The sequence below is a fragment of the Caretta caretta genome, chromosome 7 (assembly GCF_965140235.1).
Source record: "Caretta caretta isolate rCarCar2 chromosome 7, rCarCar1.hap1, whole genome shotgun sequence".
NCBI classification, from domain to species: Eukaryota; Metazoa; Chordata; order Testudines; family Cheloniidae; genus Caretta; species Caretta caretta.
In genome coordinates this window covers 92395390-92408646 of record NC_134212.1, presented here as the reverse complement: position 1 = coordinate 92408646, position 13257 = coordinate 92395390, and the positions used below count along the sequence as shown (strand labels likewise).

Below are 13257 nucleotides of genomic sequence, written 5' to 3'. Positions count from 1 at the left end.
TTCTAATTGTGCCATTTAAATTACACTTGCTATAGGGACCACTACAAACCCACCATTGGCTTGCTACATTGGGGATATTAACTGGACGGCAAGTTATATTTTTAAACTTTTTTTTGTGGTAAAATTATTTGTAAGAGTTTTTTTAAAAGGGGAGGAACCATTACACCTACACTGCTGGCCTCCCCTTTTGGTCTTTATTTAATACCTATTAGCCCACTGTGTAATAACACAGGAGCTTTTTCCCACAGGACGCCCATAGTAATTAGATTGGTTTTGGGTAAAACATAATACTCCCTCAGTGAGTACTGCAACTGAATACTCCTGGTCCTGATAGGTGGCTTGCTGTAAAGAGGTCTTATTTCAGAACTGCGAGTCTGTTCTTTTTTACTCTTTGGTGGCGGCTAATTCTGCTAGGGTCGGGGCAGCATGTCAAGGGGCATTCCCGTTCTGGGGGACAGTGGAGTTGGAGCACATACCCAGCAATCAGTCTGGTTTGTTAAAGTAGCAACATGGTGCGCAAGCGAAACAAAGGAGTTATGCTCCCGATATGCACAGTTTGGAAATACCAATACAGAGAATAACAATGTTACCCAATTAATTATTACCAGAGTTTTTTTTAACCCAGGGTCTCCAGTACCTGGGTGGGCCCATTTTAGCATTAAGGTGCCCGCCATCTGTGTCTTTTAAACAGTAGCTTTAGCCCGAGATTGTCACTAGATGAGGAGTCAGCAGGTTGGACAGTCCACTGTTCTGCTGACGAGGGGGCGGGTACTGCCTTCAGACGAGAGTGATGGATCCAGTTTTTGTGTCCCTCGATCTTTGCCACTGTATGGGAGATCAGCAGGACGGTATAGGGTCCTTTCCACTTTTTTTGGAGAGGCTCGTCTTTCCAGGTACGAACAAGCACGGAGTTACCGGGCTGTAAGGAGTGGACGGGAAAGTCCAAGGGGAGAGGCTGGGAATCCTTGGTATACCTGTGAAGAGACAAGAGAACAGCAGACGGGGAACATATATACTGTGACAAAAAACCATTACCCAACTCCCATTCCCCTGACAGAACCGGGGTGCCATTCATAGGCCATGCCCTTTCAAACGTAATTTCAAAGGGACTAAGCCCTAATTTACCCTTTGGGAGAACGCGGATATGAAGTAGGACGAGGGGCAAAGCATTAGGCCATCGCAGTAAGGCTTTTTGGCACACTTTTGAGAGATGCCATTTAAGGGTCTGATTGGTACGCTCCACTACACCACTGGCTTGCGGTCTCCAGGGTGTATGGAGTTTCCAGGGGATCTGTAAGGCATGTGAGATGCTTTGAATGATTTTTGACGTGAAATGTGTCCCACTGTCAGATTCCATCCACTGGGGGAGTCCAAAGCGAGGAATGATCTCCTTAACAAACTTGAGGGCCACTGTTTTGGCAGTGCAATTACGGCATGGGAAGGCTTTTGGCCATCCGCTGAACCGATTCACTATGACAAGGAGTTACTTGAACCTTTGGGTCCGGGGAAACTCAGTAAAGTCTATTGCCACACTTGTCCGGGGCCCGGAGTGGGTTCTAGGGCAGCTGGTGGCACAGGATGTCCCAGTCGGGGGTTATTCTTTTGGCAGACTAAGCAGTCCGCTTGTACCTGGGCAGCCAGGGGTCGGAGTCCGGAAGTGATAAAGTATTTTCCCATTAGCTGGATAAGTGCTTCCCTGCCAACATGAGTGGTTTGATGTAGTTTTTGCAGCACTGGCCGGATCAGGCTCTTTGGTAGGAGGACCTTCCCTTCCGGGGAATGGAGCCATCCCTCCTTTTCCCAGAGACCGAGTTTGTCAGTTAGCTCTCTCTCCTCCCCAGAGTACTGAGGGGTTGGAAGCTCCCCTACTGATGGAATAAGGGCATGCATATGGGCATTCTCAGGGGATGCATATGGGATTCTCAGTACTGAGGGGATGGCAGGGTGGCAGCATGCTTAGCCTCTCTGTTTACCCTAGCATTACCTCTGGCCACATTTTTATTTTTCCTTTGATGGGCTTTACAGTGTACCACCGCCACTTCCAAGGGAAGTTGTACAGCTTCTAGGAGCCAGAGGATTTGGGGCCCATACTTGACTGGGGAGCCTTGGGCTGTCAGCATTCCCCTTTGCTTTCATAGGCCAGCATGAGCATGCAGCACACCAAAAGCATACTTTGAATCAGTAAAAATATTGACCTGCTTTCCTTTTGACAGTTCAAGTGCACGGGTCAGGGCTATTAGTTCGGCAAGCTGGGCAGAGGTCCCAGCAGGCAAACCTTTAGCTTCCACAGTGTCATGGAGGGTCACAACAGCATAACCTGCCCTCCTTTGCCCATTTATTACAGTACAGTACATCAGTGTACCACTTATAATTTGCATTTGGGAGGGGTACATCCTTTAAATCCGGATGGCTGGAGTATCTGGGCATCTATGATTTCTGGGCATCTATGATTTCTAAACAGTTATGTTCCTGTTCCTCTGTTTCTGGCACGAAGGTGGCTGGGTTAAGGGAGGGGCAAGGCTGTAAGATGACTTCAGAGTTTTTTTCAGAGCAATCCGAGCCTGGGTGAGCCAAAGCCCTCCCTTTGCATCCAATAAGGCTTGGACCATATGGGGAGTATAGATTTGCATAACCCCTCCCAATGTTAGCTTCTCAGCTTCCACAAGCACTAGGGCAGTAGCTGTGACCGCCCGTAAACATGCCAGCCAACCCTTTGCAACCTGATCCAGTTGCTTAGAAAAATAAGCCACGGGACGTCTCCAAGCTCCTAACAGCTGTGTGAGCACTTCTAGGGCCACCCCCTTTTGTTCATGTACATACAACTGAAACGGCTTAGAGAGATCCGGCAGGCCCAGTGCCGGGGCTTCCATCAATTTTTTTTTTTTTTTTTTGGATTTTAAATGCTCTGTCAGCCTCTGGGGTCCAATAGAAGGGGTCATGATCTGCCCCTTTTACACAGTCGTACAGGGGTTTAGCCCACAGTTCAAACTCTGGGATCCATATTCTGCAAAAGCCTGCCATACCCAGAAATGCCCTGAGCCACTTACAATTACTTGGGGTAGGAACTTGACAGATAGCTTCCTTTCTTTTGCTTGAAAGCTGACGCTCCCCTTGCTGTATGTGAAACCTGAGGTACTGTACCTCTGGGAGGGTGATTTGAGCCTTACTCTGTGCTACCCGATATCCCTGGAGTCCAATAAAATTCAGGAGGCTCACGGTGGCTTTAAGGCAGGGGGTTTGGCCCACAGTGGCAATTAACAAATTATCTACATACTGCAGAAGGAGGGCCTCCTTATTATCCCACTCCTCTAAGTCCCTGGCCAGAGCCTGGCCAAAGAGGGTGGGGGAGTTTTTAAATCCCTGGGCCAACACTGTTTAGCAAAGTTGCTTTTTAACCCTTTTTTGGTCCTCCCACTCAAAGAAGAAGATCTCCTGTGACGGGGTGGCAACTGGGATGGTAAAGAAAGCATCTTTCAGATCGAGGACTGAAAAATGGGTATACTGTCCCCCTATAGAAGCCAATAAGGTATATGGATTAGGGACAAGAGGGTGCAGAGTCTTAACCCATTCATTGACTGCCCTTAGGTCCTGTACCAGCCGATACGTGCCAGCAGGCTTCTGTATGGGTAGAATGGGAGTGTTCCAGGCTGACTGACATTCCCGGAGAATACCATACATTAGGAATCGATCTATAGTTTTCTGTAAACCTTTTTTGGCTTCCCTCTTGATTGCATACTGTTTTACTTGCACTGGGCCTTTCCCTGGTATGAGCTGAATAGTAATGGGGGTCTGGTGAGTGGCCTTTCCTGGGATCCCTGATGCCCAACCGAGGGGGTACACCTGGTCTTCCCACGGGCTTTATTCTGGGGCTTGTATGGCTGAGGGCTCAATTGCAAGGGTCATGATTCATGCATTCTCAGGGGGTAAGGTCAGGGTTATTTCATTCTCAGTAAAATGCAGGGTGGCACCGAGGCGACAAAGCAAATCCCGTCCCAGCAGAGGTGTTGGACACTTAGGGAGGTATACCAGCTTGTGGGATATAGTCCTGTTTCCCAAAGCGCATTTCGCTGGGGCATACACTGGGCACTTGATGTCTCTGCCTTTTCGCTCCCACCACAGTAAGGGAATCTGCTACTGGCAACTGAAGGGGTCGATTTACAGCAGTTCGTGCCGCTCCAGAGTCCACTAAAAAAATTTATTTCTGAGCTTCCCACCCACATCTTTACTCGGGCTTCCAGGGGTAGGGTGGTCCGTCTCCCAACACCCCTATTCCTGCTCTGCCATCGCTATTATAGAGGCACCCCCCTTTTCTTTCCTCTTTGGGCACTCGTTTTTTCAGTGTCCCTCTTGTCGACACAAGGCACGCTGGTTGCGACCTAGTCGTCTCTCCTGCGAGCCCGGATATTCGCGTCCATGGCCCCTTCCTCCCCGGCCACTTCCCTTAGTGCCGGCCTGTACCGCTGTTACCATCAGTCTCACTTGCTTTCTCTCCTTCTCTGTCTCTCTCAGACTATAAGCTCGGTTTGCAGTCTCTAAGATTTGTGCCATGGTCATGGCCATTAAATCCTCCTTTTTTTGTGACTTTCTCTTAATATCAGGGGCTGCTCTGCTTGTAAAAATTCCCTTAATAATTGACTTAGTTGCCTGATTATCGGGGTCTGCATTAGTGTTCTGTCGAATTGTGTCCTGAATACGCTGTAGAAAGGCCTCTGGGCTTTCTTTTAAGTCCTGCATTATTTTATATGGCTTTGCCCAATTATTATGTCAGACAGCCGAGTGACGGAGTCCATGCAAAACTCCTTATAGGCGGTAAGGCGGGTCATATCCCCATGGTTATTTGGATCCCACCTGGGGTCTGCTCGGGGGACGTGTGCATCTGGGTCAGGGACATTAATACGATCCCGGTCGTACCGTTTCTGCGCCTCTTCCCTTGCTTTGGACACAACCTGTTGTCCTTCAACCTCAGACAATAGGGTTCGCAGGAGGATGTTACAATCATTCCAGTCCGGCTTGTGACTGCTGAGGCACCCCTCAAAGACTGATATAAACCTGCTTGGGTTGGTGGAAAACTCTCCTGCCTGTGCTTTGAAAGCAGCCAAATCTACAGGATTAAAGGGCACATGAGTATAAACCTGCATAGTTGTGGCCGGACACCTGTCCGATCCAGACCAGACAACTTTAGTTTCGGTGATTAAGAGGTATAGGTCAACCATTGGGGACTTACAAGGTGTGGGTGTAGGGGGACACTGGCTCTGCCATTACAGTGGGGGTGGGGGTCTGGGGACTAACATTAGCTGCTACTGAACCAGTCGGAGTTAGGTTACAGCGCTGTAAAATATCTGGTTGAGTACATAAAGTAAGAAACAAATGCGCATACATATGTTCATTCCAGTTCTTTGTTTTTTGACAGAACAGGCGTGACTGAAGGATCGTGTTGTAATTAATTGACCTTCTTAATGATTCCCAACATTCAGTTTGCTTTTTTGACTGCCACTGCATTTTGAGTGGATGTTTTCAGAGAACTATCCACGACGCCAAGATTTTTTTTCTTGAGCGAGAACAGCTAATTTAGACCCCATTGTTTTAAATGGATAGTTGGGATTATGTTTTCCAATGTGCATTACTTTGCATTTATCGAGATGAAATGGCAGATGAAATTCAGTTTCGAGTCACCCAATTTTGAGAGATCCTTTTGTAGCTCTTTGCAGCGTGCCTGGGACCTAACTATCTTGAGTAGTTTTGTATCATCTGCAAATTTTGCCACCTCACTGTTTACTCCTTTTCCCAGATAATTTATGAATATGTTGAACAGGACTGGGCCCAGTACAGACCCCTGGGGACACCACTATTTACCTCTCCATTCTGAAAACTGACCATTTATTCCTACCCTTTGTTTCCTATCTTTTAACCAGTTACTGATCCATGAGAGGACCTTCCCTCTTATCTCATGACAGCTTACTTTGCTTAAGAGCCTTTGATGAGGGACCTTGTCAAAGGCTTTCTGAAAATCTAAGTATACCATATCCACTGGATCTCTCTTTTCCACATGCTTGTTGACCCCAAAGAATTCTAGTAGATTGATGAAGCATGATTTCCCTTTACAAAAACCATGTTGACTCTTCCCCAACAAAATTATGTTCATCCACATGTCTGACAATTTTGTTCTTTACTATAACTACAACCAGTTTGCCTGGTACTGAAGTCAGGCTTACCAGCCTGTAATTGCTGGGATCACCTCTGGAGCCCTTTTTAAAAATTGGCATCACATTAGCTATCCTCCTGTCATTTGGTAGAGAAGCTGATTTAAATGATAGGTTACAGACGAGTTAGTAGTTCTGCAATTTCACATTTGAGTTCCTTCAGAACTCCTAGGTTAATACCATCTGGTCCTGGTCACTTATTACTGTTTAGTTTATCAGTTTGTTCCAAAACCTCCTCTAATGACACCTCAATCTGGGATAGTTCCTCAGATTTGGCTCAGGATTTGGGAATCTCCCTCACATCCTCAGCTGTGAAGACCAATGCAAAGAATTCATTTAGTTTTTCCGCAATGGCCTTATCGTCCTTGAGTGCTCCTTTAGCATCTCGATTGTCCAGTGGCTCCATTGGTTGTTTAGCAGGCTTTCTGCTTCTGAGGTACTTAAAAAATGTTTGCTATTACTTTTTGAGTCTTTGGCTAGCTGTTGTTCAAATTCTTTTTTGGACTTCCTAATATTTTTATACTTCATTTGCCAGAGTTTAAGCTCCTTTATTTTCCTTAGTAGGATTTAACTTCCACTTTTTAAAGAATGCCTTTTTGCCTCTCACCACTTCTTTTAGTTTGTTGGTTAGCCATGGTGGCACTTTTTTGGTTCTCTTACTATGTTTTTTAATTTGGGGTATACATTTAAGTTGAGCCTCTATAATGGTGTCTTTAAAAAGTTTCCAGGCAGCTCGCAGGGATTTCACTTACAGCTATTTTTATTTTCATAAAATTATATGACAAAGACCAGCTAATAAGTGAGGTCTGAAAATGAAAAGAAAAATAGCAGCTGAATAAAATCAAAGTTCGTTTTTCTTGTTATGCCTCTAATAGCTTTAAAATAGCACAGCAAACTATTAACTTAATCAACTGGATTCTTTTTTCTGGGTTGCCAAACCTCAGAATTCCTAAATCCTATAAAATGTGTTAGACAATGAATTGAATTGTTTTATATATACTGGAATTCTCTTACTTTCTCATCTGAAAAAAAAAATTCTTGTAATGAAGAACTACATTCAGACGTTAAAATTCCAAATACATCTTTGGTCCCAAATAGGAATAATATATTTTCTTGCTGTATTCTTAATCATCTTTTTAGGTTATATATTTTTCTGCCAAAAACTTAATTAATTTTTAGCTGTAAGGTGCTCAACATTCCCCCTCCCATTAGGCATCTATAAGGTGTTTATTTTTGTGGACTTTTCCAGCAGGACATAAAATGCCTTTTTACTTTTGGATTTTATATGCTATGTATTATTCTATTACAAGTGAAAGGCTTCATGCTTGTAATTATTTCAAAAGCTCAAAAAATAACTCAGCAAAAATTACAAGACAACAAAAAATTGATGGTTCACTTATGGATAAGGTAACTTTACTCCTTATGGATCATTCTGCTCTCCGTCCTGCAGCAGTTCCATTCATTTCTATGGAGTTGCTCCATGATACAACCCAGTTGATTACAGTGACATTGCACAGATATAAGAGCAAATTTGGGCTTATATGTGCAAAAGTCATTCTAATTCCTTCCAAGATTTAGCTGTTCTGCCACAAACATAAAATATTTATTTCTTTTTTTCCAGTAGCTGCACTGTATGAGCTTTCTGTTATTCTTAGGCTACCACCCTATAAGTAGTAATTGAATTCTTTGAACAAAATTATTCTGTTCAAGATATAATTGCTACTTACAAGAACTGCAGTGATTTTTTTTTAATCAGCCAACTATCTACACTTACCCAATGACTCCATATTTAAAAGCTCCTCATAGCTAAAATTTCAGCCAGCTGAAGGAGGAAAAAAACACACTTGCTATATTTCAAGCAACTACCTCTAGAAGTAACTTTAAAAGACATCATAGAATTATGCATGTAACGTCAGCCTTATGAGTACCAAGTGATAGATGGAAAATGAAGTCCCAATGTGGCATTTCTTGCACATCCAAAACTCCTTTTAACCTGAATGGGAATTTCACATGTGAAGGAAATTATGTACTTACATCCCACCCCCAGCATCTGATCACCTTGCAAATATTAATGAACTTTTATTCACAATACACCCCAGGAGATATGGAAATATTATTCACATTTTACAGGACTGAGGCACAGAGAGAGAAAGTGACTTGCCCAAAATCTCACAGAAAGTCTGTGGCAGAGCTTGGAACTGAACCCAGATTTCCTGAGTCACCATCCAGGGCCTTACCCACAAGATCATGTTTCCTTTCCAATTCTGAAAGGTGGTGAGTGCAGCTTGAAAGGGACTGTTTCTGTTTCTCAACTTCTGTTTAGCACCTTGCGGGAGGCGCTCAGCATGATCAAGTCCCCGGTGATTTTACTGACTATCATTTTGCAAATATGTACCCTGCAAAGAAAGATGTTTTAATTCCTACCTGACAAAATTCTGCATCATATTTGCCACGAAATCAAGTGAGAAAACCAGAACAAAAAAAATCTGTGCTTCAAGAACTGCTTTTAAATATCATGCTTTTAAATATCATCTTTTGGGAAGGAAACAAACCAAGTAATGATCGGTGCAAGAAAACATTAAATGAAAGAAAGAGTGAAGGATAAAAGGAAAGGGCATTTCTCAAGGAATATTATGACAGTATAATTATATTCTTCAATACAAGAAGAATTCAGCAAATTACAGCTCAAACAAGTCAAACATTATAGCGTCATAAATATCTCTGAACCATAATAGCTATGTAAACAGGTGTAATAACTGGCTTCCTCTCAAGTCTAATAGGGATACCTAATGAAATACCATTAGTCAACTCTCTTCAATGGGTAAAGGGGAAATTGACTATGTATTAGACAAATTTAACATCAAATTCTGGATTTTGAAGCCAGAATTTAGGAGATTAATAGAGCTAGTAAAAATTGTTCTAGCTAAAATTTTTCCCATGATTATGGAGGTTTCAAGAATTTTTTTTTTTTTTTAAGAAACCAGTTTCATTTTTTACACAGAAATTTTGAAATAAAACTAACAATTTTTGTTTCAAATTTATTTTTTCCTCTTAGGAGAAGAGATGCAGAGGTGGAGATACCATATGGCAGCAGTCTGAGGCATGGGAGAGATGCAAGCATGTCACCTCACAGGTTGGCAGGGCCTGGAGAGCACACTGACCAACAGTACTTACCCGTCTCATAGAAGGCTACCAAATATGATACCCTGTCTCCAGCCGTTAGGTTCACAAGGCAGGGTAAAGGAATTGGGGCGAGATGGGGGAGGGAGGAAGAAACAAGACATTGGCCATGGGGTCATTCCAAATGTTGAACACAGAAGGAAGGGATATGAGCCAATCTTGTGTCCATTTCCTGATACTACTACAGGACTTGTCTGATGAAGCTAAGGAATTTACCAAAGCATTCAAACCCTCAAAGGGTAATATTTGGACTGTACTAGCTTAGTAAGGCAGCTCTGCCTAGCGTGCAAAACTCCTCAGTTCATATCTAGGTTCTTGTATAACAACCCTCAGTGGGTGCCTAGTTCTGGTTCTAGCTAGCCTCGTTCTGATTCAAGGGAAGTCAAGAACAATGTGAATTTAAAGTGAAAGAAATTTCTCATACCTTTTTCCCCCCACTCCCCCACACTTTTTCTATTTGAAAACAACAAAACAAACGAGAGTAAGAAGTAGGAGGAGAGAATACTTCATCAAAGCCCTAGCCAGTTTCTCAGATTTTAAAAACTTTTTCACCTTTTTCCTGTGTGTGTGTGTGGGGGGGGGGGGGGACGGGACTTAAAGGAGTCGAGAAAGTGGATTTCCCCCCCATTTTCAAGTAAAGCAGCAGGAGGAATTAAAAACCCACTACTTCTTGTTTTAAGTCCAAAAACAAAAATTAAAAACTGATTTTTTGGTTTTCAAAAACTGAACTAAAATGAAAAATTAAATTTGAAACAAATTCTCATTTAGTTTTATGTCAAAATTTCTATGTAAAAATAGTGTAAAAATGAAACTGCTTTCTCAGAATAAAATTTCTTGAAACCTCTATAATCATGGGAAAAAATTTAGGTAGAACTATTTTGACTAACTCTACTTAACTCTGGAGAAAAGAATAATTATTTCCTCACTTTGTCCAGAAAACAAAGTTTATATGAACTCTGTTGCATGACTTCTTACTTGGCTGCATTATTTATACCCTGAAATGAAGAGTTTGACAGGTTTTTTTTGAAATCCTGCATTTTGCAAGAATATCTAACAGAAGACATGTGATCGCTGAATCCTTCACTCCCAAGCTTGCTCTTAGTTTGGAGTCTGTTCCTTTTCAATTAGTATAATTCTCAACATTAAAAATTGGACAATGCCTCTTCTAATTGGGATGTGTGAAGAGATGCTAGATTTCCTGTGTTCATAACCCATCATGGTTTTTATCAATGTGTGATTTTTTCATACCCAGTGGAATGAACTGTGTAGAAATTATTTTCCCATAAGTAGGCTATGGGGATAACCTAGAATTTTCTTACGAAGTACAGAGAAGTACCTATATATCGCCAATACAGGACATAATGTAGTTTTGTCTCTATTGAGGTATTCCTAGTTAGAAATACTACATAGAATAATTCTTCCAAAATAGATTTACCCACTGGGCATTATTTTAGATATTTTAATTTAATAGCTATTAATCTTATGATTTAGGCTGTGGTGTATCTAGCTGTGTAAATTAAAGGGGATATTCTTTCTGGCGTATTTCACCTAGAGTAACTATAGAGGAGTCTCCTTGTTTGCTGCAGGGGCAGATATTGGACATCCACCATTTTGTATTTTCAATTTACATGCAGAATGTTAGTCACTCAGTGTGTTTTCTCCCTCATCCCCAGACTTTAAATTGGTTCTTTGTGTATTTAAGTTAAGGAAAACAAGAAAAATCATCTAAATTGAAAAAAAAAATGTTTTGATCTTTCTGTATAGGAAAAAGAAACAAAATAAGGATGAGAGTCAAAAATCCAAGTGTTCAGGGACAGCAAAGCAGCAATGAAAAACAGATTAAAAGAAGAAAAATAGTAAAGGAGAAATATCCATTTATGGAATTATGAAAGGATTCCCAGTTTAATGAGACTGAGGAAGATGTTGAAGCATAATGAATTTATCAGTAGTATACCAGCTTGAATAATAATTTTATGCAATTATAATATAGTGAAGATACTGAAATGACTATGGGGCAAGAGAATATTATTTGTTTAATACTGGTAGGAAGAGGAACACTTGCTGTGCTTAAATACTTCTATTTTTCACAGAAATCTGGTGAGATGGAGTATAGGGATTTAACAGATGAACATAAGAAGCACAGGTTTCAGAGTAGCAGCCATGTTAGACTGTATTCGCAAAAAGAACAGGAGTACTTGTGGCACCTTAAAGATTAACAAATTTATTTGAGCATAAGCTTTCGTAAGCTGCAGCCAATGAAGTGAGCTGTAGCTCACGAAAGCTTATGCTCAAATAAATTTGTTAGTCTATAAGAAGCACAGTATCAAACAAATTTTCTGTCTTAAAAGTGTTTAATCCAGCAAACCAAGTGGAATAAGAAAAATCTCTGAATTTTTAGCCATTCTCCAGGCAAAGACCAGAAAGTTCACCATATCCAGAATGATGTAAGCGAACTGAATGGATCTATGTTTTAAGTGCACAGGGGGCATTGCACTGACCAGAGCAGGGTTATTTTTTTCCCCCAACCAGCTTCAGAAACTGTGATAAATATGAACATGATGCCCAGGCCTGTTGCATGCCACCCAGAACAGATAATATATTAATAGGAAGTCACTAATGTCTGTAACCTTTTGACTAATCAAACTAAATTCTCCTCAGATAGACAATGAGAAAGAGGCTAATACAATTTATGCCTGGCACGCTCATATTGCATTAAGAACCATGCTGAAAAGAAAGAGGTAAAGCTTAGAAAAAACTCACTTTCCCATCTTACAGGATCCTGCATTTGCACTGATTATAGTCATTATCTCCTCAGGCTACTCTCACAATATAGCTGTCTGACAGAGTGAGGAAAACATTTACCACAGCATTGCCTTCTGTATCTATGATGAATATCCAATAAAGCAGCAGCTGTTATGTCCCCACTGACATTCAAAGATTATTGTGGTTAATAGTGTGGACCAAAAATGCACCTAATTTGCCAGATGCAGTCACAGGATATGAGCATGTGTTATTTTGGGGGGTGGCGAGGTGGCAGAGAAGAATTTCAACCTTCATTTTCAATGGAGTGCCTAGAAGCTAGATTCGTGTAATTGTCTCTAGAGAGCTTTTCAGTTCATGACAGCTATTTGCAATCTTGCTCTTTTAAATAGCTTCAATATAAATAAAAGCAAACAGAGAAAAAGAAATTGCTATATAAAAAATAAGAGACTGTCTGTAACCTCAGTTTTAGACAGGAGCATACCAAAAATGTGGAAAAACACTATCTCAGCTTTCATTAACCACAAAAATCCCAAATGTCTCAAAAGTTTAAATCAAATATTTAATATTTGATTGTTTATTTATATTTGTGAAATGTATAGTCATAATAAAAGATTTCAACCTTAACCCAGCAGCAATAGATAGAGGACCACCTAGAACTCAAGAATAATAGAATGGACAGCGGAATCATCATTATAGACTGGCTAGAGTACATTTTTAGAATTTTTAATCAATACTTTATTGTCCTGTAATCACTTAGTTTCATTGTCTGTAAAAATACACCTTTTTTGTCAAAAATTCTATATATTTTGGCAAGAAAAAAGCCAACATCTTCCTCATTTAGCTTTCAAAATTCATTATTAAATTATCAGTTCCCATATCCTACAACATCATCTGCTAGCACAGGACCTCACAGTAATATGGAGTCCCAACAATGTTAATGTAGAACTCTGCACTAGCATGGAGTTCCATGGTAGAAGTTTTACTTTCAAAGTCAGAGCCATGTCATTTCCATCAATCTGACCCAGGACAAATATTAGCACCTATGAACTCTGTTTTCAACATAAAATATTGCTGCATTTTTTTAAAGGGCAAATCTTGTAACTCATTCTGAGAA

At 41.1% G+C, this 13257-nt stretch overlaps 1 long non-coding RNA gene across 2 annotated transcripts in view; it reads left to right on the top strand.

The window, feature by feature from the left end:
* Window positions 1-9948, top strand: part of LOC142072810 (uncharacterized) — an 87512-nt gene extending 77564 nt beyond the window's left edge. For both annotated transcript variants that reach the window (XR_012669387.1, XR_012669388.1), the window contains one exon: window positions 9256-9948. This is a non-coding gene — a long non-coding RNA (uncharacterized LOC142072810). The remainder of the gene's footprint in view (window positions 1-9255) is intronic.
* Window positions 9949-13257: the final 3309 nt, after the last annotated feature.